Source organism: Elephas maximus, chromosome 10, assembly GCF_024166365.1.
Source record: "Elephas maximus indicus isolate mEleMax1 chromosome 10, mEleMax1 primary haplotype, whole genome shotgun sequence".
In the NCBI taxonomy this organism is placed as follows: Eukaryota; Metazoa; Chordata; class Mammalia; order Proboscidea; family Elephantidae; genus Elephas; species Elephas maximus.
The window spans coordinates 93,361,418-93,387,032 of record NC_064828.1 but is presented as its reverse complement, the minus strand read 5'-3'; positions in this window follow the sequence as shown (position 1 = coordinate 93,387,032).

The window sequence follows — 25,615 nt, the reverse complement described above, 5'->3', positions numbered from 1 at the left end:
AAAATCCAGCAATGAAAAAAAAAAAAGTTGGAACACATTCTGCCCAAAGTTGCCTGCCCTTAAATTCTGCTGACTTTAGCAGGATTTGTACATTAGTAACCAAGGGCAGAATCTGGTCCACTGATTTTATTATCATTGAAGAAGAGGAGATTTTTCTGACTGTAAAATGGAAGAATATGATTTATGGTTAGACTCAGGCTGACAGGCTGAACAAGAGATGGAAACGTACCTGCTTGGGGCTTTAAATACACAGATGTACAAGTGAGAGGGACCAGGAGCACCCACACATGACCTAGAGGCATTCGGGTCCAAAATGACCTTTCAGGTCCTGGAACCCAAGGCATATGGATGTGAGCTCAGACAGGGTCTCTAAGTGAAGTTCACAATGACGTGGCTGAGAGATGAGGTGTGGTGGGCTGACTGACCAAGTGACCTTTTCAATCTGTCGGTCTCTGTGATCCTCGTAAATCATTTCAGTGCCAGGCAGGAGCCAAGAAACCTACTTTTCACCTCATACAGAAAGCTTTGTACCTTGCTAGTGCTGACACTTAACCTGGACTAATCACCTTTGATGGATGATGAAAATATGAATGAGGTGTGAAAATGATGTTCCTTTGAAAACCCTTTGCCATTTTCCTTCTTTGCTCCCTCCAACCTGCTGTACTCATATTTGAACTTGGAGACTTCTCACTGCCTGCATTTACGTGACCTTTTCATTTCATATGAATGTGCCACTTGCCTGTACTAAATGCTCCAGTGCTCTGGTCCTTCAGCTGACTGGTGGCTGTATTTCAGAGGTGACTAACGTGATTCCAATCAATTGATCTATGTATCTTTGGTGCGTGATCCTATTAACACATAGACTTGCTAACCAGTTTAACTTTAATGAATATGTTTCTCTTAATCATACCAATTTTCTCTTTATGTAACTCTTCTTAGGACTGCGTATGTTTATTCAATAAACATAACCCAGTGCTTGGTACATGGTAGACATTTAATTACTGTTTGCTGAATAGATGAATGGCTTCTTATTCATAGAAGATGTTATATTTGAGTTGGATTTTGAATGATAGATGGAATTAAATAAGTGAGCGGGGGGAACGAGCAAAGTCAGAGAAGTAGGAAAGTATAAGGCATGTGTGTGGCATGGCTCAATGCCTGGTACGAGTTAGGTAACCAACAAATAGACGTGGAATGAATGAAGAATGAATGAATGAATATGAATGAATGAATGAATAAGATGTCTACTAATATTTAAGGCCTAGTGTAAGGCACTGAAAAAATAGGAAGATGAACACATAGCTTCTTCAAGGACCTTATAGTTGAATAAGGAATAGGATCTATAAAAAAATAATCATAAGATATTCATTCATTCATTCAACAAGAATTTACCAAGTGGCTATTAAGTGGTGGGCCTTGTTCTGGGCACTAGGCACGTAGCAACATATAACAGTGAACGGATAGATGAAAATCCCTGTGTTTATGGTGTTTCCAGGACCCTGGGTAGGGCAAATGGTTAAGCAGTTTGAACCCACCTAGAGGTACATCAGAAGACGGGCCTGGTGATCTGCTTCTGAAAAATCATAGCCTGAAAATCCTGTGGAGCAGATGGCTGCGTATATGGGGTCACCGATGATTGGAATCAACTTGATGGAAACTAACAACAGAAACAACAACAACAATGATATTTACAGCAAATAAATATGTAAAACACCTTATGTCATATGGTACATGTTATGGAGAAAAATAAGATAAAAAGGGAGGAAGGTAACAACAATTTTAAATAATGGTCAGAGAAGGCCTCAATGAGGTCACGTTTTAGTCAAGACCTAAAGGAGCTAAGGAAGTATATATATAGACATACGGGAGAGAAGTGTTCCAGAGAGGGGATAGCAAGTGCAAATCTTAGGCAGTAGGGCTCCTGAGAATCAGCTTTAGATAAGTGCTTCAATGTATGTAAAATGAAATATAAGCAAAAATGTATCATAGATGAAGTTTGCTATGGGATTATCATGAAGGGAGAGATTATTGCCTTCTTGGAATAGACCACAGTGCTTGGTACATAATAGGTATTTAATTAATGTTTTCTGAATGAATGAATGGCTTCTCATCATAAATGATGCTGTATTTTAGTTGGCTTTGGAATAATCTGTGGAATTAAACAAGTGAATACAGGGGAAGGAGCAAGCAAAGCAGGAGGAAAGTACAAGATATTTTTGTGTCATGAATGCAAGTCCAGAATGGCTGAGTCATGGAAGGCTAGGTGGATTGGGAGTGTAAGGGAGACAAGGTTCAAAGGAAGGCTGAAGCCATACCATTAAAGGCCTTGCATCTAAGCCACAGAGCTTGGGTGCCATTTCATAGCCAATTATAAACTGTTAAATTTATAAAGGAGGGGATAATGAATTCATGTTATGATTTAGGAAAGAATTTGCCAAGGGCCATGCCATTAAACACTTATTCTTAGGGTACTGGTAAGTATTATATTAAAAGGAACACAGCTTAATTTTCAAACAAATTTGAGACATGCTAGGTTAGGCAAAGTTATTATTATTTTTTTTTACTACAGTAATTCAAATAGCCTTTAATATACCAGTATGCATTGTAAAATTCAACTGTGTGGATCATAACAAATTATGGATGACATTGCAAAGAATGGCAATTCCAGAACACATAATTGTGCTCACGAGGAATCTGTACATAGAACAAGAGGCAGTTTTTCAAACAGAACAAGGGGATACTGCATGGTTTAAAGTTAGGAAAGGTGTATGTCAGAGCTGTATCCTTTCACCATACCTGTTCAGTCTGTATGCTGAGCAGATAATCTGAGAGGCTGGACTGTATGAAGAAGAATGTTGCATCAGGATTGGAGGAAAACTCGTTAACAACCTGCCTTATGCAGATGACACAGCCTTGCTTGCTGAAAGTGAAGAGGACTTGGAGAACTCATTGATGAAGATCAAAGACCTTCAGTATGGATTACACTTCAACATAAACATAACAAAAATCCTCACAACTGGACCGATAAGCAACATCATGATAAATGGAGAAAAGATTGAAGTTGTCAAGGATTTCATTTTACTTGGATCCACAGTCAACACCCACGGAAGCAGCAGTCAAGAAATCAAGAGACGCATTGCATTGGGCAAATTTGCTGCGAAAGACTTCTTTAAAGTGTTGAAAAGCAAAGATATTACCTTGAAGACTCAGGTGTTCCTGACCCAAGCTATGGTATTTCCAATCACATGTTATGGATGCAAAAGCTGTACAATGAACAAGGAAGACCAAAGAATTGACACCTTTGAATTGTGCTGTTGGTGAAGAATATTGAATATACCATGGACTGCCAAAAGAACAAACAAATCTGTCCTGGAAGAAGTACAAACAGAATGCTCCTTGGAAACAAGGATGGTGAGACTTCGTCTTACATACTTTGGACATGTTATCAGGAGGGATCAGATCATGGAGAAGAGCATCAAGCTTGGCAGAGTACAGGGTCAGTGAAAAATAGAAAAGATCCTCAATGAGATGGATTGACACGGCAGCTGCAACAATGGGCTTAAGCATAACAATGATTTTGAGCATGGTGCAGGACTGGGCAGTGTTTCATTCTATAGTACACAGGGTTGCTATGAGTTGGAACCGACTGGACAGCACCTAGCAAAAACATGCAGTGTAAAACTGAAAGAGATAGATACAATATGCTATATTTCCCTAACATTGTAGGCTATGGAAATGTTTTGTTTTGATAGTGTATTTGAAAGAACTAATAGTTCTTAAAGCACACTCTATTTGAAATCCTGTTTTAGGATGATAGTGCTTGTTGTAAGAGGTGTTACCTTGAAGTGATGTTACACCATTTCACGTATAGCTTAACAGGTTTCAACAGTATACTTCCATATCATTACTCCCATGCTTTGTGATATTGCTTCTATAAGTTTTACTTCTATGTGCTATAAATCCTGCAAGGCATTGTTTTACTTTAGACAGTTAATTATTTTTTAAAGTAATAAAAACAAGAAAAGTGTTTCTTTCGTTTTTAACATCAGCTTTTAACCATTTCAGCTTTCTTCACTTTATTGTGTAGATACATATTTTTAATCGGGATGGTATTCCTTCTGACAGAAAAATTCCTTCAATATTTTTTGAGTATGCATCTGCTGATAATTATTTCAGCTTTGGTTTGTCTGAAAAAATTTACTTTCTCTTCAGTATTGAAATTGTATATATATACCTTTTTTTTTTTTTCCCTGAAGATAAAATTCTGGGTCATCAGTTTTGTTGTTTTTATTGCTTATGCTCCTGTCAGGCCTGTAAACATATCACTGTATCTTTGGACGTTCATAATTTCTGACAAGATGTGCTCTGCAATTGTTATCTTTGTTTCTCTATATGTATGCTCCTTTTATCTCTGCCTACCTTGAAGATTTTCTCTTTATCTTTGGTTGTCATCAATTTGACTATTATATATCTATTCTTGTTAGACACCATTGAGTTGATACCAACTCATGGCAATCTCATGTGTGCAGAGTAGAACTGCTCCAAAGGGTTTTCAAGGCTGTGACCTTTTAGAAGCAGATTGCCAGGCCTGTCTCCCAAGGCACCCCTGGGTGGGTTTGTAGTCAAGTGCTTAATCATTTGCACCAGTCCAGGACCCTGATGGTGTAGTGATTAAGAGTTCAGCTGGTAACAAAAAGGTCGGCTGTATGAATCTACCAGTTACTCCTTGGAAACACAATGGGGCAGTTCTACTCTGTCCTATAGGGTCACTATGAGTCAGAATCGACTTGATGGCAACAGGTTTTTTTTTTTTTTAGCTAGGATCCTTATGATGTGTCTAGCTATGTCTTTTCATTTTTATTCTCTGTAGAATTCTTTGAGCTTCTAAGATCTATAGTTTGTTGCCGTTCATCAATTTTGGAAAATATTTAGCCATTATATCTTCAAGGATTTTTTTTTTTTCTAGTGCTTTGTTTGCTCTTTCTTCTCCTTATGGGACTTTAATAATACTTATTTTGTTTGATATTGTCTAGCAGTTTTTGAATACTTTGTCGCCTGCCCTCCCCCACCTTCCAAACACACACTCCTTTTCCTTTTTGTGTTTCAGTTTGGATAATTTTTATCAACCTATCTTCAGGTTTGCTGATTCTATACTTACTGTCTCTATTCAGCTGATAAGACTATCAAAGGATTTCTTCATTTCTAGTTTTATGTTTTTTTTTTCATTTTATTTTATATAGCACTATTTTTATCATAGATTCTTTTTAAAAATAGTTTCCATCTTTCTGTTGAAATTTACTATTCATCTATGCTGTCTACACTTTCTACTTGATCCTTTAATATATTAATCATAATTATTTTAAAGTTCTTTTCTGATAGTTCGAACATTTGGGGCACCTCTGAATCTGGTTCTGTTGTTTGCTTTGTCTCCTGATAAAATCTTTTTTCTAGCTTTTTTTTTTTTTTGTATCTCATAATTTGAGACTGAATGTTGGACATCACAACAGAAAAGTATTACAGACTGAGATAAATAGTATTTACCTTCAGAAATGGACAAAGTATGTGGGGGTTGAGTCAATGTAATTAGTAGCTGAACTGGGTTTAAATTTCATTGTTTCTAATATTACTGTCAGTGCTTCATGGGCTTCAGTGGTGGGCTGCTTTAACACTGTGCTTAGTGCTTCATGGGCTTCAGTGGTGGGCTGCTTTAACACTGTGCTTAGTGTTAAGCCTAGGGCATCTCCTGCAGTCCCTGGACGCCTACATCACAGAGGGGTTTCTCTTCACTCTCTGCTGCCTCCCCACACATTAGAATGTTGTTACTTTTAGCTCAGTGCTAGTTTCAAGGAAGGGGAGGGGTGGTTCTCAGTCCTCCTGGTCTAGTCTCAGTCTTAGGCACACAGGGTACCGACTAAGAATTTCTGCTTTTCCCTCCAGTAACAGCTCTGTATTTGTGGCACCTCTTGGACAGAAGAGTTTCCTTACCTTTCTGCAGTGGTAACTGACCTCTGCTTTGTATCAGTGTAAGATCCTAGACCCAAAAGAATTTCCTGCTCTCCCCAAGGAGTAGAGGGTTTTTGCTTCTACGGTCTCCCAGAAACAGTGAATTCTTGCCTGAGACCTGGGGCGGGGGAGGTGGGGCGGGAGGGGCTGTGAAAGGATTTCTACACCTCTCCTAAAGGCAGATGAGTTTTGTTTCTACCCCCTCTGAGAAGCAGTGGAATGTTCCCTGGGTTCTGGGACTGAGATAGTTTATTCCACCTCCTGTGGAGGCTTAAGGCTTTTGGTTCCTATGAAAGAAAGGTCTGGGATGTGTTGTTTATCAGTCCTTCAGCAGTATCTGATCACCACTTGCATAATTGTGCCATCAAGGGAGACTCACTCTGCTATCCCGATCTTTCTCCAGTCTTTTCCATGAGCACCTAGTAGAGGCCCATGGTAGGAAGTTGTCTGAATGCAGCGTCACCTTGTGTCTCGTTACTGTAAATTGAGACACTAGCTCACACTTAGTCTTTAAGTGATTGTTAAAAGTTTAGCTGTTTTCTTCTTATAAGATTTCATGGTGGTGGCTGCCTCCCATGCTCTGCCAAAGGTTATACAGTTCACATGTCCTATCCCTTTTCAGAGGAACCCTGATTGTGCAGTGGTTAAAGTGCTCAGCTGCTATCCAAAAGGTCAGTGGTTCAAAACCACCAGCCTCTTCATGAGAGAAAGATATGGCAGTATGCTTCCGTAAAGATTACAGCCTTGGAAACCCTATGGAACTGTTCTATTCTGTCCTATAGGGTCACTGTGAGTCAAAATTGATTCAATGGCAGAGGGTGGGATCTCTCTTCAGGGAACTTGTCACTCTTTGGAGTTCTGTTATCTTGGCTGCCATGGACCTCAATTCTCTTATGGGCTCAAGAAAAGTTGATTTTTTTAGATTATGTGGCTTTTCTTCATCATTAGGATGAGAGAGATGTTATCTTGTCACATTCTATATTTTTATTGAGAAAACAATTTTCAGGAGGGAAGAAAGAAATCAGAGTAAATGATGCTGGAAATATAGAATGACCTAGACAGACATATGGAGAGGCAAATAGAAAAAGAAAACTGATTACTTAAGTTGAGGTTTTATGAGAATGATGATGTTCTTCTCATATGATGGCATAATCCGTGTCTGTTTGCTCAACTTACTTCTCATTTCGCATTCCATTAGAATGGACAAAAAAAAAAAAAGAAAGAAACAAACCCTTTGCCATCAAGTTGATTCTGACTCACAGTGATGCTTTTGGACAGAGCAGAAGTGCCTCATAGGGTTTACAAAGCACAGCTGGTGGATTCAAAATGCGGACCTTTTGGTTAGCAGCCATATGCTTAACCACTGTACCACCACGGCTCCAGAATGGGCAAAGAAATATTATACTGAGGGAAACTTTTTATCATAACTGGAAATTAGGGCCTGTATTCGAGAAGGGGTAGTGGTGGCTCAGTGGTGGCGTTCTCGTCTTCCATGTGGGTGTCCTGGTTTCAATTCTTGCCCAATGCACCTCAAGCATAGCCACCGCCTATCTGTCAGTGGAGGTGTGTGTGTGTTGCTCTGATGCAGAACAGATTTCAGCAAAGTTTTTAGACTAAGATGGACTAGGAAGAAAGGCCTGGCTATCTACTTCTGAAAATCAGGCTGTAAAAAAACTTATGGATCACAATGGTGTGTTCTACAACCAAGCATCAGGATGGCTCAGGACTAGGCAGCATTTTGTTCCATTGTGCACAGGCTCACCATGAATTGGGGGCTGACTAGGTGGCAGCTAAAAGTAACAATAATAATTATAAAGATATGGACATATTTGTGGGTCAACCATTGTGCCTACAAAAGACTCCATAGGATATCTAGGTTTAAGGAATATTTGGGGGGATACTGGGTACAGAAATGTTGTTTTTCACGAGAGTGTCTTTGTCCTACAACTAAATCAGACAAATATTCATGCTGCAAATGCCAGAGGTTACAAAGAATTTACTGCTCAGAGAGGAAAAGGGATAAAGGCTTTATTTATATAGATGATGCTTGAAAAGTTGAACTGAGATTCTGTTCTTACCGTGAGGCTTTGACAGGGAAATAACTGTGCTAATGTAAACTAGTGTGCTCCTTACTTCAGTTGCAGAATTTACCACGTTGTTCTCTACTAGGGCTATGGCATTTGAGGGGATGTTATTTGGAGTTTGTGGACATTTGGGAAGTTGCTTTGGAGCCTTGATATTTTTGAGTTAGACATTCTCTATCACTGGAAATAAATCACTCTGACTACATATGTATAAAATTAAGAGGAAAGAAAATATCTCTGACTGTGATATTTTTGATAAATATTAACAATGATCCCAAGATAAACCAGATACACAGGACTTTAAGCGAGATTGCTAGAATTTAATTAAGCCACAAGAAGGGGCTCCACTGGCATGTTTACATACTTTGCATGTCAGTTATTGGCAGAGAAGCATTAATAATCACAGCAGAGTATGACCTATATTTGTCTGAGTATGTAAATAATAAAGCCCTTTTGCCAAAAGTTAAAGCCGTTTATAGCCTGTGGAGAATTTCATAGTAACTATTTTTATCCAGTCATTTCTCTGTAAACATCACTCGAAGAGGATTATCTGCGAGCAGGAATTAGCATTAAAAATAAGATGTACTCATCAAGCTTTCAACAGAGATACGGTTTTCCAAGCTGCTGTGTTGTCAAAGGGCTTCATGACTGCAAAGATAGCGTCATGTGAAGAAAAGGGCCAATGCCTAAGCGATTCAATGGCCCTTGTTTTCTACACAAATTTCCTTTGGCAAATGGAATGAATTCTCATGTGCACGCCAAAGATGTGTGTGTGTGTGTGTGTTGCATGTCTCTGTCTGCCAATGAACAGCCAATCTACCTATAAATCATCAAGAGTATTTTTTTTTTTTTATATATATTCCTGAATATTTAGGCAGTAGAACCAGCTGTTGGTGTGGTTACCGGCCAATGATACCAGTCAATACAGAGGCAGTGATCTGATCCTGGGTACATAAAAGACAGAAGCTGAAGAGACCCAGACATTTTGCTGCCTACCAAAGTCCTGTGGTTTCCTTAGCTTGGGGATGAAAGGTCATATGGTGTAGTGGTTAGGAGGGAGGCCCCAGATCCAATGGCTGAGGTTGAAACCCTGACTCTGCCACTTTCCAGCTGTGTGATCTTGGGAAAGTCACTTGACCTCTAAAACCTCATTTTCTTCATCTATAAAATGAGGGCAAAATGGAACCTGTCTCATAGAATTGTCGATGTAATTAATTTGACATACGTGGAGTACTGAGAACCATACCTGGCACAAACTCAGTTCTAAATCAGTGTTCCTTATTAGATTACTATTCTTGGTTGAAACCATTTTGCAAGTGAAACATTTTTATCAAAAGTACACAAAAATGTAATTGTTTCTAGAAATGCTTTTAGGAGAACTACTTGAGGAATTGTATAGGAAATGACTAGCTAAAAAGCACTGCGGTTTCAGGATACTTACATCTCACGTTCCATATCTCCTCAGTATCTGTTTGCTGGGCTATGTAATCGTAGGACTATGCCTTGTTAAAATTACGTGAGTAACATCAGGGCCAGGACTCGGGTGAGGTGAGTGAGGCACTCAATTCAGGCACCAAAAAAATCGAAAGAAATATTTTAATGCATTATTTTTAAAAATCAAAATTAATGCAAAAAATCCGTGATGAAGAAAATATCAAAAGTTTCAATAAAGACGGGGTCAGTATTACTGAATTTTCCTTTTGCCTCAAGCTTCAGTATCGGTTGGCATGGCGCTGAGTACTACACTAATACTATCCATATAGAAATCCCATTTCTTCAAAAATATATGAGTAATAACAACAGTTAATATTGACAGACAACAATGTGCCAGGCACTCTGCTAAGTGCTTTAAGTGAGGTAACTCAATTAATACTCACAAGTGCACAGTTACTCCCATTTACACATCATTAAACCAATTTAAGTTACTATGTCAAGCTAATTACAGTATTGGTGGCAATGACATTTAAACCTAGGCTGTCTGACCATAAACTTAACTACTCGACCAGTGTCCCTGCAAGTGTGACTCAGGGACTACTCACAATCTAATTACTTATCATATTTTCCAGTCTTTTTTTCTCTCCATGTTTTCATTTGGTTATGATACTATGTGTTCAAGTTCACTGATCTTATTTTCTACAGTGTTTAATCTGTTATCAATCTCATCTAATACATTTTTAATAACAGATTTTGTTTGATTTGGATCTTTTTTACATTATTAACTTTTCTCCTCACTACGTTTATATTTTTTATAACATTCTTGAACATATGTAATATATTTATAGTAACTGTTTCAATGTCCTTGTCTACTTATTCTGTCATCTCTTTGTTTCTGGGTCATTTCTATTGATTGATTTTTCCCTAGAATGGGTTATAGTTTCCCATTTATTTGCATTTCTGGTAATTTTTGATTGGATGCCAACATTGTGAATTTTATGTTGTTTTATGCTAAATTTTGTTTTATTCTTAAATAGTGTTTGGCTTTGTTCTGCATTGTATTTAAATTGATTGGAATTAGTATGATCCTTTTGAGGCTTGCATTTAAATTTTTGGGTAGATCCAAAGGCAACCTTCAGTCTAAAACTAATTTATCCCTACTTCTAAGGCAGTACCATACTGAGAACTCTATCCAATTTCCCATATATTAGAAGGTCTTTCCACTCAACCTGATTGAAACAGAGCTATTCTCAGTCTTATGTAAGCTTCAGCAATTTCCCTAGTATACTCATTTTGCAAGGCTTGGGTAGTGTCCTTTCTCCATGTGCAGAGCTCAAAACTTGAGAGTACCCCTTTGTTCAAATCTCTAGAGCTTTCCTACTTTGTGAGATTCTTTCCTCTCCTGTACACTGCCCCACAAATTCTAGCTGTTTTAGCCTTCCCTAAATTTCAGACTCTGTCTCCTCAACTCAGAAAGACCTCAGGCTTTATTTGGGTTCCCCCTTTCTGTGCTGCATCCTGGAAATTCTCTTGGATATAAGCTCAGGAAATCACAGGGCTCACTTTGTTTCACTTCTCTCAGAGATCGTTGACTTGTGCTGCCATTTATCAAATATGTGAATATTGTTGTTTCAGGTATTTTTCCCCAGTTTTCTAGTTATTTAAGGTGGGAAGGTAATCTGGTATACATTATTTCATCATGACTGGAAGTAGAAGTCCAATCAAGAATAGTACTGTTTAAAAGTTACAGCCATTGATGTATCATTTAACCTTCATGACAGTCCTCTAGGATAGGTCTTATTCTTTTTTTACAGACTAGGAAACTGAAACTTAGAAAGAAATATTGAATAATGCTGAGAAATTGTATAGCATACAGGTTAAGAGTATGGCTGAGGAGCCAGTGCCCTGGGTTCAAGTATTGATTTCTTTATTCACTAGCCATGTAACCTTAGGTAAGTTACTCAACTTCTCTGTATTTCTGGCTCAACATCACTAATCATAATAAATAGTAACAATATCTAATTCACAAAACCAGTATGTAGACTGCATGACTTAATTGTTCCGGGTGTTCAGAACAATAGCAGGCACAGCCTGACATGAAGTCTCTCTGGCTCTAAAGTTGATGCGTTTTTCACTATTTTATGCTGCTTCTGAAGAGCAAAGCTTATGAACATGCTATTATCAAGACAGCTGATGGAATCTGGTAACAGAAGTCTTAGTAACCTTTTGTTAGCATATATACTTTTGGTATATTCTTTTAGGTTTCCAAATATTTAAATACAGGAACTAGCTATTTATGATGTGAAGTTACTCCCCAGTGATACAAGTCAACTTAGTGATTTAGTCCTAGGAATATAACACCTCTAAAGTTTTAAAAAACAAAGATGTTACTTTGATGACTAAAGTGCTCCTGACCCAAGCCATGGTCTTTTCAATTGTTTCATTTACATGCAACAGTTGGACAATGAAAAAGGAAGACAGAAAAAGAATCGATGCATTCAAATTGCAGTGTTGGTGAAGAATATTGAAAATACCATGGACTGTCAGAAGAACAAACAAATCATTCCCAGAAGAAATATAACCAGAATGGCTCCTTAGAAGTAGGGCTCACTTACTTTGGACACACCATCAGGAAAGACCAATTGCTAGAAGACGACATCACATTTGGTAGACGGTCAGTGAAAATGAAGGAGACCCTCAATGAGATGAATTGACAAAATAGCTGAAACAATGGACTCAAACATACCAATGATCATGAAGATGGCACAGGACTGGGCAACTTTTCATTCTGTTATACATAAGGTCGCCGTGAGTTAGAGCTGAGTCTACAGCAACCAACAACAGCAAAAAAGTATAAAAACAGAAGCTGAAGGGTCTCAGATTTCTCTGCTTTTTCAGTAGGTCAGTGCTTTGGTAACTTGGCAACATATAAATGAAAATATTTAATGTATCATTTCTTTCTCCCTTTCCACTTCAGGACACTTGTTTGCCATATCCCCATACTACCAGCTCAACTAAAATTCAACTCATAGCCCATGTGAATGTTTTGGGTGGCACTTTGACTGGATCATAATGCCCGTGGGGGTTTGACTGTTCTCTTTAAGCTTCCTTCTGTAAAATATGTATGTATGTCTACAAACAACTGTTTCAATGAAAGATTAATCTCCTTTAGGAGGCCATGTGTATCAGTCAGAGTTCTCCAGAGAGATGCAAATATATAATATTATATATAATAATATATAGTTTATAATATAGTCATATAATATATATAATTAATAAATAATATTAATAAAATGCTAATATATAATTTTTAGAAGTATAAATATATTTCAAGGAACTGGCTTATACAATTATGAAGGCCGGCAAATCTGAAATCTACAGGGCAGGCTGGAATGTTGGAAATTCTTGGTCAGGAGCAGATGCTGCAGTCTTGGGGCATAATTTCTTCTCCTTCAAAGAAACTTCAGTTTTGGTCTTAAGGCCTTTCAAATGATTGACCACATGATTAAGGGTAATCTCCTTTACTTAAAGGCAACTGATTGTAGATGTTAACCATATCTACAAAATATTTTTATAGCAGCACCTAGATTAGTGTTTGATTGAATGACTGGCTGCTACAGAATAGACAAGCTGACACATAAAACTGACCATGACATCATGTTTCTATTTAAGTGCCTTGAAAACATAGTATAAGGCACTGGAACTTTCGCTTTATTCAAAAAAATTGAGAGAGACAGAGAAAGAAAGAAGAGGAAGGAAAAAGAGAAAGCAAAAGCCATGGAACAAAAAGAAATGATGAAACAGCAACTTCCATTACGTTAAGAAAAAAGAAATTCACAAACTAAATTTGCAGACCTCCAAAGATTTAGTTACAGATTTACAAATCAGGAAGTGTCTGGCCTGAAATTCAGATTAGAGCTTCTGGGGAACAAAGAAAAGGGTTCAGGTTTTACAGTAACAAGCATATAGGAGACTTTAGCTACTTGAATGACAGCTGAGGATTGGCTGGCTTGGGTTTAAACAACCTCTGTAATCGTCCCAACTGCTTTGTGTTTAAAACAGGAAATTGATGAGGTACTGATAAACAGGAAATCGATGGGATCCTGACAGGCAGGAATCTGACAGACTTTATTTGGTTTCAGATGACATGTTGACGTGGGCCCAGAATGAGTGACTCCATATTAGGTTAATTACTTAGGTGATCAATTCTGCCTTTTTTGACCATACTCTCAAGTCCTTGAGAGATGTGATCAAAATTTAAGGCAGAATGGCATTCTCAGTCACTGCATCATTGCTCTGATATGATTTGCACAGTATTTACAGGTCACAATGTCATTCTCACAGTTTGTTTCATGTTTCTTTTTTTTTTTCCCTGCCTTAGTGAGATCATCTGTTGATGCATTAGCAGCTGTGAACACACATTTAAGAGTTTTGAGAGAATACAGTGCACCAGGGAGACTAGAAGAACAATACCCACAGTCTGGAGTGTACTTTGGAGCCAAGGTCCCAATGACCCAAACCAAGTGAAATCAAATAGATCAAAAATGATCTTCAAGGATGATTTTACCACTTTAAGGCAAGTGACTTGTTGTATTATTTTATGCAGTTGAGTACAACAAACGATATTAGCCATTGTACGGTCTCCTCCCTGCACAGAAAGAAGACAGTCAAGGGATAGCCTATCATCCAGAATGACTTTGACCAAGTAGTCTAAAGACTTTTCTTGGGTTCTTACTGCCTTAGCAGTGCATTCTTCAATATTTTCTAAGGTAAAAAATTAGTTACAGGAAGAGTCAATGGGTCTCCGGAGTCATGAACGAAATGACAAATTCAGCAGTTGGTAAGGTTTCTCCCTTTGGCTATGACTTGGGAGATGTGAATTATAGAACTATCTTCCCCAGACCAAGGACATGGAAAATATAGTGAGGAGAGGGAAAATAAAGTGAAACAACAACAACAATAACAACAAAAAACCACAACTTCATTATAGATAGTGGAATATCAAGAGAGGAAGGCAGAAAAGAACACTGAGGATGACAAGGATAGAGGTGTGGAAGGAATATCCTGTAGGTGCTTGATCTGCGATCTGGGGAGGAACCTGGTCACTTCATGATGTCATAGATTTCTCTTCCTGGTTAGCTTGATTTTCAGGTCTCCAGTGGGCAGACAGGACCAAGAGTCAGGTGGAGCCAATTTAAGCTGGGAACTAAGCATCCATAGTTTAATTCCTTGTAGCTTGGAAGCAGTATCATTGGTAAAAGAATATGATAAGGTCCCTTCTGCTGTGGCTCTAGGGCTGTTTTTGTTCTAGTGAATGAGTTCTAACTAACATTATCATGAAGTCAGGTGTTTGGCATGTTTTTTTTCTTGCCCAGGTCACTGTTCAGGCAGGTATTCTGGTACTTTCCCAGAGTCCTCTTTGGGCAGGATCTATCTTGTATTGTTCAGGGCCCTCTCAATCCACTCCTTCCTGTCCATCTCTTACAATCTCATGTGCCTCCCTCTTCTGTGATTGCCCCAAAGCCTGCATGGGAGGGGAGTAATATCACTAGAGCCTATGTCCAAATGTTGTAAAATTTCAAGCAAAACCCGCACCAACAATAAAGACAAGAGCAACAAATTATCCTTATTGTACATAATTATTGTACATAATAATTCAAATAGTGGTTTCTTCCACCAGGTTCCCAAACCAGAGAACCACCCCTTGATTTCCGTCTACCTAGTATTACCTCCAAGATGTTCAATTCTGTCTAATTTTGTTTGTAAATGTATGAGGGGAAGAATTAAGTAGTTTCATTATCAGAAAAATATGCACGAGATTCAACTTTTAGTAAAGCACATGTGCCTCTTTGCACCACAGTAATCACGCCAAATCTGATGCCAAATCATGCCAGTTTTGCAATACTACCTTTCTCATAGCTGCAGTTTCTGTATTTAAGGCAGCCAGTCAGTGCTCAGTGTCATTTAGGGCAGATGAAATGAATTTCTATAAAATCTCAATTTTTGCCATAATGTTAATATTTCCAATACTAGGGGTGAATATCTTTTAGGTGAAAGAAAGAAACTTATTAGGTACCTAAGTACAATAGCATCTAAGGGAACAAAATACCTAGGAATAAATTTAATCAGTGACATGAAGAACTTATACAATGAAAATTATAAAATACTGCTGAAAGAGATTAAAGAAGACTTAAATAAATGAAAAGATCTCCCATGTTCATGGATTGAACTACTTAATATTGTTAAAATGCCAGTACTATCCAAAGTGATCTATAGATTCAATATAATCCCAACAAAAATCCCAACAGCCTTCTTTAAAGAAATTTAAAAAAAAAACCTCAAATTTATATGGAATGGCAAGAGGCCCGAAATAGCTAAAGCAATGTTGAAAGAGAAGAATAAAGTAGAAGAACTCAAAAACTTTCTGATTTTAAAACATACTTTTACAGCTACAGTAATCAAAACAGCCTGGAATTGGTATAACAGTAGACACATAGCCCAATGGAATAGATTTGAGAGTCCAGAAATAAACCCACACATCTATGGTGAACTGATTTCTGACAAGGGTGTAAAGTCCATTCAATGGGAAAAGAAGAATCTTTAACTGGTGCTGGGAAAATTAGATTTCCACATGCAGAAAAGCTAAACAGGATTCATGTCTCACACCATACACAAAACAAAAATGAAATGGATCAAGGACCTAAAGATGCGAACTAAAACAATAAAATACTTAGAAGAAAATGCAAGGGCAATGCTGTCAGGCATAGCTTTTAACAATGGATTATCTAATACAATAACAAAAGCAAAAACAGTAAAAGGCAAAATAAATGAGATCTCATAAAAATTAAAAACTTTTGTTCATTAAAAAAAACAAAAACCCAGTGCCGTCGAGTCGATTCCGACTCATTGCGACCGTATAGGATAGAGAGAACTGCCCCGCACTTAACCATTACGCCACCACGGTATTAAAAAGGCCTTACCAAAAAAGTGAAGAGACAAGCTACTGACTGAGCGAATATCTTTGAAAACCATGACTCTGTCAAGAATCTAATAATCAAAATATATATAACACTTTGACAACTTAATAACAAAAATACAACCCAATCATAAAATGAGCAAAGACTTGAATAGACATTTCACCAAAGAGGACATTCAGATGGCCACCAAACACGTGGACTCCCATACCAGACCATACAGAATCCTTAGTAATGTTTTCTGTACTAATGTTACTTGTAATCGTAATTCCTGTATATCACTCCTTCTTTTCCTTTAATTACTACTTCATTCTCAAAAAAGTTATTGATATCAGCTCACAAATACTAATTACCACAATACTGTAGTTAAAATACTGGAAAATTTGACAAAATCAGTGACTATAAAAACACCAGCAATGATGAAAACAACAACAGGTGCTTGTAGTACAGATGAATGTGATTCGAAGGATCATTGAAATTGGGTAATAATGACAGCTCTGACTGGAGCCCATTAGAATGTTCAAAAAGTAAATTAGTATAGAGTTTTAGCCTTAGTGGGTATATTGATACTTATAAGCTGGGCTTCTGAAAAATGTTTTTTTTAAATAATTAAAAAAAAATAAATTTCTGCTGAAACACTGCACAAAAATTTTATAGACAGTCATTTTGGTGTCACCCCTCTGATAGTGTCACCTGGTGTGGTCTGCACCCCCCTTTCATCCCCTTAATGACACCAGATAGCAGTGGCTGAACATTCAGGGGGCTGGCCTGTGCTAGAATCATCCATGTACCAGGTGTCCTTCAGGGTTGTTCCTGCACCCTCCTTGGCAAGCGTAGGGCATACCAGAGGTATCTGTTGGTGGCCAGTGGGATTTCTTGTGTAAATTTGATAGGTACCAAATTTTTCTGTAACTCTTTGGAGAGGAGGCTAGGGAACAATTTACTACATTGTTGCTGATGGACATGCCACCTCACTAAGGTACTACTCATTGCCATAGCTGGCCACTGCTTGGCAAAGGGGCCCTTTGCCCAACCCTTTAGAGCGCATGCTGTTCTGACTTTTATGTGCACTCCTGTACTGAGGCCTTGTGTTTATAACAATGCATTATGCAAGGCAAGAATTGTTTCTACATTAGAGTGTAGTGCATCTCTGCACCTTTAAATAATTGTAACCAGAACCCTATGGGCCATCTCTATTTATTTTTTCTTTGCCATAAAGCCCATCCCATGCCATCTTTTGTAGTAGTAATTCAAAAGGCACCCCCTCTTTTATAGCCTCTAGTTCTTGGGTTTGTTGCAAGGTGAAAGTATTCCAGTTACAATATTTAGTTTTTGGTAACCCACTGTCATTTTCCATGTTTTGTCTGGGTTATGAATTATCTACACTAGACTATCGTAAAGGTTCGGAGCCTGCTGAATGATCTGTGTCTTCTTTTTCATTTAAATTTTATTATAGTCTGTGTAATTTTCTTGTGCCCTCGTGGCAACTGGTACTGCTTCTGTTTACTTTGCTCTGGGTTGGGGTAGTGAAAATGGCTCTAATTTAGCCCAGTCTTGAAAAACTGGTGTTTACATTCTCAGCCCACAAGCTAAGCAGAACTCTTCCATTGTTGTTTTTAGGGAGGCTCCAGGCAAAGTGTCAACTCCCAGTATGTTTTCTGGAACAGGAAAATTATAAACACAAAAGGTAGAAGGAAGAGCATCCACAATTTGCATTATGATTTATTTTCCCGTTTACCGGTGTCACTATAGGCCATAAAAACCAAACTAAACCCATTGCTGTCTAGTTGATTCTGACTCATAGCAAACCTGTAGTACCGAGTAGAACTTTCTCATAGAATTTCCAAGGGTGTAACTTTTTTTTTTAATTATGTTTTAAGTGAAAGTTTACCAATCAAGTCAGTCTCATACAAAAACTTATATACACCTTGCTATGTACGCCTAGTTGCTTTCCCCCTAATGAGACAGCACACTCCTCCTCTCCACACTATATTCCCCATGTCCATTCAGCCAGCTCCTGTCCCTCTCTGCCTTCTCATCTCTTCTCCAGACATGTGTCTACCTGAGCCAAGAAACTCACTTCTCACCACTATCATTTTCTGTCTTATAGTCCAGTCCAATCCCTGACTGAAGAGTTGGCTTTGGGAATGGTTCTAGTCTTGGGCTAACAGAAGGTCTGGGACCATGACCTCCAGTGTCCTTCTAGTCTCAGTCAGACCATTAAGTCTGGTCTTTTTATGAGAATTTGAGGTCTGCAACCCACTGTTCTCCTGCTCCATCAGAGATTCTCTGTTGCTCCCTGTCAGGGCAGTCATTGGTTGTAGCCAGGTACCATCTAGTTCCTCTGGTCTCAGGCTGATGTAGTCTCTGGTTTATGTGGCCCTTTCTGTCTCTTGGGCTTGTAGTTATCCAAGGCTGTAAATTTTTATGGAAGCACACTGCCACATTTTTCTCCTGTGGAGCTACTGGCAGGTCTGTACCATAGACCTTTTGGTTAGCAGCTGAGCATTTAACTACTGCACCTCCAGGGCTCTTATAAGCCGTAAAACAAAACAAAACAAAACAAAACCCATTTCTGTCAAGTCAATTCAGACTCATAGCAACCTTATGGGATCTGCAAATTTATCTGAGTTACCATGAATCAAAGTACATTCAGCTCCAGTGTCAATCAAAACCAGGATCTTTTGTTTGGCCTCCAGTACTCCCGAATGGCTTTACCTTGAGGGAAACATTGGTCAGGGCTTCATGGGAGGCACACAGGAGATTCTATCCTGGTTGCTACTCTAGCCCTTTGTTCTCTTCTAGGGGAGGGGCTGAATGCTTTCTTAGTTTCTGTTTATCTCCCTTTTTCTCTAGTTAAGTCAGTCCTTAGTAAAAAAGGGAAGTTAAGATAGGAGGTTAGCAAAGACAGTGGATATTCAGGTGAAGAAGGATAGAGTGGGGTTGGGAGAGCAGAGGAAGTCATGTCAGTCTTTGTCCTAGATGATCATCTATCTTTGAAGCATCTTGAGTTTTTAACTTTTCATTAGCCTTTTGTAATAAATCTTACAATTAAGCTATTTTAGGTTCCTTAGACCTCCTAGATGACTCAGCATACCAATTAAAATAAGCATTCCATTTCCTTTATTTTATTGTTGTTAGGTGCCATCAAGTCAGTTCTGACTAATAGTGGCCCTATGTATAACAGAATGAAGCACTGCCCAGTCCTGGGTCATCCTCAAAATCATTGTTATGCTTAAGCCCATTATTGCAGCCATTGTGTCAATCCATCTCATTGAGAGTCTTCCTCTTTTTTTGCTGACCCTCAGCTTTACCATGCACGATGTCCTTCTCCAGACAACATGTCCAAAGTATGTGAGATGTAGTCTCACCATCCTTGCTTCTAAGGAGCATTCTTCCAAGACAGATTTGTTCTTTTTTTGGCAGTCCATGGTATATTCAATGTTCTTCACCAACACCACAATTCAAAGGTGTCAATTCTTCTTCAGTCTTCTTTATTCATTGTCCAGCTTTTACGTGCATATGAGGTGATTGAAAACACTATGGCTTGGGTCAGGCTTACCTTAGTCTTCAAGATAAAGTCTTTGCTTTTGAACACCTTAAAGAGGTCTTTCGCAGCAATTTTGCCCAAGGCAATGCATCTTTTGATTTCTTGACTACTGCTTCCATGAGTGTTGGTTGTGGATCCAAGTCAAATGAAACCCTTGACAACTTCAATCTTCTCCCCATTTATCAAAATGTTCCTCATTAGTCCAGTTGGTGAGGATTTTTGTTTTGTTTATGTTGAAGTGTAATCCATACTGAAGGCTGTGGTCTTTGATCTTCATCAGCAAGTGCTTCAAGTCCTCTTTGCTTTCAACAAGCAAGGTTGAGTCATTTGCATAATGCAGGTTGTGAATGAGTCTTCTTCCAATCCTGATGCCCCATTCTTCTTCATATAGTCCAGGTTCTAAGATTATTTGCTCAGCATAGAGATCGAATAGGTATGGTGAAATGATACAATCCTGACACACAGATTTCCTGACTTTAAACCATTCAGTATCCCCTTGTTGTGTTTGAATGACTGCCTCTTGATCCATGTACAGATTCCTCATGAGCACAATTAAGTGTCCCAGAATTCTCATTCTCTGCAATTTGCTATGATCCACACGGCTGAATGCCTTAACATACTCAATAAAACACAGGTAATTTGTTATGATCCACACAGTCGAATGCCTTGGCATAGTCAATAAAGCATACGTAAACATTTTTCTTTTATTCTCTGATTTCAGCCAGGGTCCATCTGACATTAGCATGATTTCCCTGGTTCCATGTCCTCTTTTAAATATGGCTTGAATTTCTGGTAGTCTCTGCTGACTGCAGCTGCTTTTGAATGATCTTCAGCAAAACTTTGCTTTCATGTGATATTAATGATATGATATTGTTCCACATTGGTTGGATCATCTTTCTTGGGAATAGGCATAAATATGGATCTCTTTCAGTCAGCTGGCCAGGTAGCTGTCTTCCAATTTTGTTAGCACAGACGAGCGAGCACTTCCAGTGCTGCATCTATTTGTTGAAACTTCTCAATTGGTATTGTGTTAGTCCCAGAGCCTTGTTTATTGCCAGTGCCTTCACTGTAGCTTGGACTTCTTCTTTCAGTACTATCAGCTCCTGAGCATGTTACCTACTGAAATGGTTGAACCTTGACCAATTCTTTTTGCTATAGTGACTCTTTGTATTCCTTTCATCTTCTTTTGAAGGTTCCTGTGTCATTTAACATTTTCCCCATTGAATCCTTCAGTATTGCAACTCAAGACTTGAATTTTTCCTTCAGTTCTTTCAGCTTGAGAAATGCTGAGCATGTTCTTTCCTTTTGATTTTATATATCCAGATCTTTGCACATGTCATAGTAATACTTTAGTCTTCTTAAGCTGCCATTTAAAGTCTTCTGTTTAACTCTTTTACTTCATCATTTTTTCCTTTTTCTTTAGCTACTCAACATTCAGGAGCAAGTTTCAGAGTCTCTTCTGCATCTGTTTAGGTCTTTTCTTTTTCGTCTGTCTTTTTAATGATCTCTTGTTTTCTTCATGTATGATGTCCTTGATGTCATTCCACTACTCATCTGTTCTTCGGTCATTAGTATTCAACATGTCAAATCTATTCTTGAAATTGTCTCTAAGTTCAGGTGGGATACACTCAAGTACACATTTTCACTCTTGTGGACTTGTTCTTTTTCTTGAGTTTTCCTTTCAAACAGACAAGTCTATCTGATTAAAAAGTTTCCCACAATGGCCACTGTAATCCAAAATCTTTAATGAGATTTTGCAATTTTTGTAAGATGGTACAACTTCTGGGTCTGATATATTTTTAAGGTGGGAGTTCCAGAAGTTGGAGTGTTCAATACCTTACAACATAAAGATCTTATCTTCAACATATAGACTAGTCTGCCTCATTTCAAATGTGCACAACAAAACCAACAGTATCAAGAAAAGACTGTGGACTTACCTAGGGCTAAGGACTTGTACCCCACAATGTCAAGTCAAAGGCCAGTTCACATAACTGTCTCACTAGTCCCGGTGTGGAAACTTACCTAGGACTAGGGACTTGGTTCAACACAGTTGAACATCTGTTTCATATAACTGACCCACTAGCCCTGGGCTAGAAATTTTAATGAACTTGGAGAGCTCAACACAAAAAGGCAGAGCTCAGATCCAAGAGGGACTCACCAGCATCTCCAGAAGCTGAAAAAAAAAGGCAAAGAACACAAAGGGTTCAGTGACACCATGCCTGTGTTTCTCGAAATCTCTGTAAAGTGCTAATGGTCTTTGGATCTCATCCTCTTCGTCAAAACTGTTAAAACAAAATCTCTCACAAAGTTAATTTGCAGAACTCAAAAGGTTTACTTAGAGATTTGTGAGTCAGGAAGCATCCAGCCTGAAATTCATACAGGAGCATCTGGGGAACAAAGAAAAGGGCCAGCATTTTATAGTAACAAGCATATAGGAAACTTTAGCTATTTGGATGACAGCTGAGGATTGGTTGGCTTGGTTTTAAACAACTTCTGTAATGATCTAACTGCTTTTTGTTTAAAACACGAAATTGGTGGAGTCCCCATAAATAGGAACCTGACAGACTTTACTTGGTTTTGCTTCATTGCTGAGGTGGGCCCAGCATGAGTGATTCCATCTTGTGTTAATGATTTATATTATCATTTATTTCCAAATGTTTATAAGAAACAGAAAATATTCCAGGTGTTTCAAAGTGATTTCACCTTAAACTTATTTGGTAAAAATATCTGGTATACTCCACGTTGAGAACCCCTTTAAAAGCCCCAGCATCCTAAGGAAGATAAGTAATCAGAGGATCAACGACACCTCCCCCACTCCCCTTTTTTTTTTTTGTTTAAACAAACACATTTACGTTGTTAAGCTCTTAATGACTGGCTTTTCTTTCTTACCAACATGGCTTTCTTTCCCTTGAATTCTCTGTTAATGTGGCTTTCCTATCAAAAGGATAATTCTTTGAAGGCCAATCTGTTATTCTTACAATCTGGGGTCACTTCAGGCCTTCAAGGGGTGAGCATGTTTAATTTTTTTTTGTTTTTCATTTCTTCATTTCTTTTGTGTCTCTGTTATTTCCCTTTATGATTATATCTGAATGGAATTTCTTCACTTTAATTATAAGTCATCAGTGTGTTCTTTACAACTTGCTCCCCAAGCGATGAGGAGCAGCTGGTGCTTCTTCAAGGTAGGGAGGCACTGAGACAGGCTCCCTCCCCTATGCTGAGAAGTCCTATTAGGAATGCACCATGTTTAAATGTAAGTGTGTTTGTTTATCTGCAATTGCATGCCTGACCTTAGTTAAGTGAAACCTGATGAAAGAGGAGGGAGACTCTCATCACCACCCACTCTTTTTTTTTTTTTTCTTGGCCCACTAACTACATTTTCCCAAGTTTTTGGCATTTCCTTTTAAAATTTAGTTGGAGCAATTTTTCTGTTGCATATCTAAAACTAATGCATTAAAAGCTCTTATGCGTTTTGCGAACAAAAGCTTTTCAAAATGGTTAACTCTGTGACATAAGAACAAAAATTTTGTTTTTATAGCTCTTTTTCCTCCTGGAATGGCAGAAGTGAAAGGTATTTTAAATAATCAAAGCTGTAATCTCAAATGAAAAGCACACTCCAGAAGCATCCGTGGACAATGAAAGGTCTTCTATTGGTACTCAGCACATTATTTAGCCAGTTAGCCATGATTCGTAAAGAACTTCTTATTTGATGATCTTAATATCTTGGTGACCCATTCTCCATTGTTCAGTGGAGATAACCAAGCAAATTGAACCACATAGCTCCCCTCACTCCTGACAGCATCACATGCCACAGTCACTGCCCTTTTTGCAGTGATGTGTCTCTCCACACATGGAAATAGGAGTCATTAAATTATAAATGTCTTTATTTAGACCCATAAAGCGTTGGTTAAAATCTGGAGCAAATTCTAGATGAAGGGTTTATTGTATTGCCATAGTCTTTCTTATGGGGCACATCTTGGTTTTATAGATGGATATAACCACAAAGAAAGTTTGAGTAAACACATTCAGAAGACAGAAGAACATGTAGCTACTACTCTCAAATCTGATTTAGAAAATTGTTATATTCATCCAAGTGGATAAATGTGTGTTAATTTTTCAGTGGCAGGATGGAATTGGATATGAAGCCTTGCATTTCCAGAATGCCCAACCCTATGTAGTACCTGCAGTAGCAATTCTCAATCTCATTTGTGTATCAGAATACATGTGGAGCTTTATAAAAATACAGGTGCCTGAGCCCTCCTCAACACCTATGGAAAACAAATTTGTGAATGTGAGGCTTGGGTGTTTTATTTCTTTAAAGCTACTGGTAATCATGTAGGCTTAAAAACCACAGTGCACTAAAAGACATAAAATAAGTTTTTAATTTGTGTAGCTTTAACTTTTTAAACACATCATCGAAAATTATCAGGATAGTCCAGTTGATAGAAAATTTAGAAGATTCTGGAATACCCAGCTAGATTTTTCAAAGATAGATTTAAAACATTCTGACTTGAAAATTAGATGCTTTCCGGTGAGAACATCTTTCCTTTTCTCTTTCTTCAAAACGTCACCGTATAATAAATAACAACAACCATCACTACTATTGTTTATTGAGGGTCTACTCTGCATAGCAATGATTGTGAGGATGGTACAGAACTGGACAGTGTTTCCCTCTATTGTACAGAGGGTTGCTATGAGTCGGAACTGACTCCAGGGTACCTAACAACAACACTCTTTGTCATATACTGTGTTAGCCATTTTCATTCAATATCTCATTTATTCTTCACAGTTACCCTACAAAGTCAATATAATCACACCCACTTATACAACTGAGACTATAGGACAGAGTAGAACTGCCCCATAGAGTTTCCAATGAGCACCTGGTGGACTCGAACTGCTGACTTTTTGGTTAGCAGCCATAGCTCTTAACCACCACAGCACCAGGATTTCCATGTGGGCCCAAGGAATTAAATCAATTGCTCAAGGGCACATGACAAGTGCAGGAATTTAAATCTATGTCCATGTGAATTCAAAACTTGTTCTCTTTTTTATACCATCCACTTTCTCTCCTCTCTTTTCATCTTTCCTACACTTGCCCTCTCAGCTCCTGTCTCTTTTAATTCTTTTCTTGTTTTCTTTACCTTTCCATGCCATAATATGTCTGTCTGGAAAATAAGAGAAAATGGTGCCTGTCTCACAAAAGTTCTCGGTAACAATGATTGCTTCAGCCTTCTTGTAAATGTTTCCACTTGGAAAAGTCTTCACAGTCACTGAGTTGACAAACCTTGGTTTGGTATCCTTTGACTAATGGAAATATTTATATTTTCTGACTGCTTCATTTTAAAGAATGTCCTGGTACTTGCTCAAGAGAATATAAAAACCTGCTGTCCCTGTTTCCATTTCCAGACCCAGACATGACCCCAGTATATTGAAGCATCTGCTTTTAATTTCACATCTCTTCTATCTTAAAGGCCATCTTATTGAACTAAGGTTTAAATGAGCTCAACAAATAGCAAGTGTGAGGGGAAGCTAATGAGAACACTGACTTTAGTTAAAAAGTGGCAGAGGTGACA